We start from the raw sequence: 4,830 nt of genomic DNA, 5'->3' as shown, positions 1-4,830 counted from the left end.
GGGCTTTCATGATGCTGCATGAGCATGATGTTTAATGTTAACATTCCCCATGGGAGAGTCAGCATAATGCAATGTCACTTTCACTGATGAATATGTTGACTACAGCAGATATATCTAAGCAGCTGTAAATCACAAGTAAGTTGGGATAACAGCACTTGTCCTCCTTTCAAAAAAAGACAAGGGCTGGAAAAAAAGAAATTGCAAGGTGAGTCACCTTATCAGGCTTACTTTATTACAATAATTAATTTGTTTAGAAAGAAGCACGCCTGTGAGGTTCCAGGAATGGAGGGCGGATGACTCTGTTTACCTCATAGTGCATAGATAAATGCAAATGAACACGGGCTGTTCAAAACTCATTAGTAGAAACTCATTTCTAAAATGGCAACTTCTGACTAACTTGTAAATAATTATATTCTCTATTTTTAAACCATGTCATGTGTATGGAAAATTGCCAACAAAGACTGAAAGAATCTGATGATATACTGCCCAGCTTCTGTCTTCAGCCAGTGGGGTTTCTGCAGTGGGTACATGAAAAGATTGTGGAGCGCAACTAATTAAAAAAAAAAGAAAGAAATTATGATTTGATTTAAAAATGAAACATATCCTGTGATGGATGAATGTTCCTGTCACTCTGAGTAGTATGTAAAAGCAACATTTCACCAGACAGAGATGCTAAGACCACAGACAAAGACACTTTGTCTCTGACCTTTTCCCTCTTGTGATATCCTCTCCTTCCCTCTAAAAGAAAGCGTTGGATAAAATTCATACACAGTAAATGTATATATAGTACTCATCAATTCTACTCATCAATGATTACATGATGGACTAGAAGATAACACAGCACTTATACAATAATATACATTTGATTATCTATTTTTAAACTTCAAAATAAGGTTGTCATTTCAGTTTAATATAGCATGACTTAAATTCTCCCTTAAACCACTGAAAGGATGCTGTAGTGATGTGGTGATGTGGTGGTGTTGAAGGGGTACGTCAGTCATATCAGGATTTGACACTTCTGCTTTAAGAGATATGTTATGCTCCTTGTCAAGGTGTCTTAACGGTGACATACAGTACACCTCTCATATTTCCACACATTTGTGCTTTTGATCCGTGGCAAAAACACAACTCTGATTTTCAATTACAAATAAGAGGTTGCATTAGGCTAAGAAACACCGAGAGTAATGGACTTTGTCTGTTTCTCAGAAAAATGGACTTGTCCCCTGAGACCTTGGTTTCCATTATTAAACCTCTACCACATTGCCCAGCAAGGCTGTTTCCATTCCCTCTGACCAAAGCGAAATTACCTGCTCTTGAAGCTTAAGCATATAGAGAAACCACAGAGTCTGAACCTCCATTTGCTCTCTGCTGGGTCAGACTTTTTGTGTTATTTGGGAGTGCAAGAAAAAGAAAAACAACACATTCTGCAGGGAAGTTTACATTGAAGTCTGATGTCCTTATAGCTTAACTATCCTATGGGAATCTACAGCAGCATGAAAGCCAGTGAGTAATACATTCACTGGGCAATCTCACAGTATGCATCAAGTCCTGGATGATGAATTACCATACAAGGGCTCAAAAAATAAGAAATGAACGGCCCGGGATGAATGTTGTGTTGGAAATCCAAACACTTAGTATTCCACAGGGCTGACACAAAAGCTGTTCCCTTTATGATAACACAACCATCCACAATACTATCTCCAGTCTGACAGCAACTTATGCAGATGTGCGCAGCTCAGCAGTCCTCCGCCGAATTGAGCCCCCCCTTGAAAAGTGTTCAACAAGCAGGTCACATTGGACTGTCTGTTGTGGATGAAATGCTGAAACGCTGTCCTCCAAGAGGCTCTATGCATTATCACTCACCTGCATGGCCTAACAGCCTGTGATGGATAGGGCCTGATTGAACCTGTAGTCCCCTATCAAACCTATGTCATCTGGACAAAATAGGACTTCTGCTTTCTTCTAGGATAAGATTACTTTTTAACACCATTACTAAGCCAAGTTAGGAGTTTGCGTCCTCATGTCCTTCCAACAATAGTTCTTGTTAAATCCAAGCAAATGTGTAGCTATTGCATATGGATGTATAAAAAGAAGACAATTCAACACTGCAATGGCAAGTGTCAACCTCATCTGAAGGCAAGACGAGGCAGAGAGGTGAAATTGAAAATGTGAATGTCTGGCTAATGGCACAGGAGGAGTACTGGAGATATAATACCAAATCTATAAAGGACAATTTCAGGCCCAAGACTCTGGAGAGTCAGCCGCTCAATCATGAAGTGATTCACTCAGATTGATCAAGGAGCGTTGTAATCACATGGGAATGTTACATGTGACTCCAATGAGGACTCACAGAACTGTCAAGAGATTCAAAGCTGGATTTAATGGATGTGAGGTGATGTGCTTTAGAAATCATTTCAGAAGGTGCAAATAGAATCCTCAAAGCATTATAGCAGCATTTAGCAGCTGTCTAGTGAAATTAATGTTCACAACAGTGGAATTTGGAGGAAAAGATTTACCATCACAGAAACAGGGCTGGAATTGACTATATATTCTCACACAGCAGTAATTCAAAGGACTAAGCTCTCTGAAAGAAGAAATGGAAATCTACTAATGAGCAGAGCTGCTGATAAGAGTCCCATATTAAGAAAAGAAAGCCTGAATGCACTTACAGATAACATTCCTTCTTTTATTGAAATGATTCTAGTTCAAACCCAGCGCTCCCTCAGAAATGGATATAAATGCTACAAATGTGACATTAAATATTCATTGCATCATCTGTCATCTAGCTCTTTCGTTTGGAAGATAAATGAACATCAAAAAAACAAAATCCTACACTATTACTGTGAAAAGTGAGAAGTCCATGGAGGTGGATTGTTCTTCATGTAGCGACTGTAACAAGAGATGCATGAGCTGCTATCTGGAGATGTAATTAGTCAGAGTTCCTTAACACAGACTGTAAGATGCAAGTGGGCACACTGCACTTTGACCTTCTATTATGTTCCCTATTTATGACTTCATCTAACATTTCCCCCTATTTCTAATAAAAATATTCTGAATAGACAATAAGAAAACAGATAACGAGTCCAGAGTGTACCCAGCTTCTCACACAATGACAGCTGCAGGCTCAAGCCCCCTTTGACCCCTAACAGGACAAGCTTTGGAGACAAAACATTGAAGATAACTGATAAACAGGACCATTTACAAAGACTAAGGGTAGTTTATGGAAAATCATGATGATAAATCAATGCTTTGAAAACTTTGGATTGAAGCTTAACCCATGGAGGTAAAACTTCAATCAAACAGAATTTTTGTTCTTTAAAGACAAACCAAGATGCAGCAACATTAATAAGTCTTGACATTTTCATTAAATCCCTCCAGGTTTTACACTTTGCTTCACAATCTGATATTGTAATTTGGTAACGCAATAACAGGGGACATGGTATCATTTTAAAATACTAAATAATTCATTATGATTTTCATTCAGCACACTTAAGGACTTTATAAGCCAGCTTTTGGAGAACAAGGAACTCTCCATGTCTGTGTGCAGTAAACTAATCACTCAGCTCTCTGTTATCAGTACCTAAATGTAACAAAAACATTACTTGCTAAGAAGTAGTCAGACATTTATGCAAAAGTAATGCCGAAACATATGACTGATGAACAGCCATAATAATTATTATTTGTCATTTAACACCTTTTAGTTCTGTCCTTCTGTTGAATGTCCCACAACCGGTGACTTGCTTTTGCGTTGCTTTATCAATGTCCCATTTATTTTTCCGTTTTTTGTGCTTTGTCAGTTCCTCTCCTTTTTTTTTCTGAAGCTGCCCAATGTTTCGGCCATAACCAAAAAATATAATGTCAAAAATAAAATTCTATAAAGAAATAAATGTCACTTACTTCCTTTAAGCTGGCTAATAAACTATCTGCGAAACTCTGATGTGCTTGTAGTAAATCACTTAGCTTGTTGAAAATCAGACCATGCTTTAAGAAATGAAGAAATGCTCTTACTGTGCGCTCTCATCGAGACTGATACATGACCACTTAAACTCGCCTTACAGTAGATTTATGTTCAAATTACCACTTTCATAGTTTAGCCTTTTATCATGCTAACATTTGCTAACAGAAAGTTTTGCTGAGGCTTTTAGGAACTGAATGTCTGGACAAAGTGTTTGTCAATGTGTCTGTTAAACTCAAAAGTATTTCACAGGATAAGTGAAGAAAAGGTCATCAGGAAAGGTCAGGTGATCACCTGCCATTACATGGACCAAGACTGACTAACAGACAGGTCGACACTGACAGTTATAGAGCTATGGCTTAATTATTGTAACAGACAAGACTTTCAGTTGGATAATATTTACATTTAAAGCTCCTAATTTTACTAACAAAGCAAATAAAGACCATCAGGAAGAAGATCAATTATTTCTGTATTGAAGGTTTAATCTCTGAAACTAATAAGGGGGCGGGGATCAGACAAGGTCATTTAAAAAACATAGCAGAAACAGTCTGTTTTTTACTTTACATTTGTTACATTTTTTCCAAATATTCACATTGGGTGACATGTTTGACAGATATAGTATATCAGGTTGAGATGTTTTTTTTCTTTAAAAATTAACATAACAATTAACATACACATTTACAGGTCCAAATCAGCAAATAGATGGGAGGTACTGCTTTGTCACTCGGGGTGAAAAAAACCAAACATTGCAAAAGTTCCTCACAGGTGCTTTAAGGTTTGATACATTTTGATCAAAGATACAACTCCAAAATCTTCACCCTAACAAATATTCTTTACATACCCTTGAAATTGCAAACCATTTAGATGAATGAGAG

This window comes from Labrus bergylta, chromosome 10 (genome assembly GCF_963930695.1).
Source record: "Labrus bergylta chromosome 10, fLabBer1.1, whole genome shotgun sequence".
Taxonomy (NCBI): Eukaryota; Metazoa; Chordata; class Actinopteri; order Labriformes; family Labridae; genus Labrus; species Labrus bergylta.
This window is presented reverse-complemented; position numbering follows the sequence as displayed.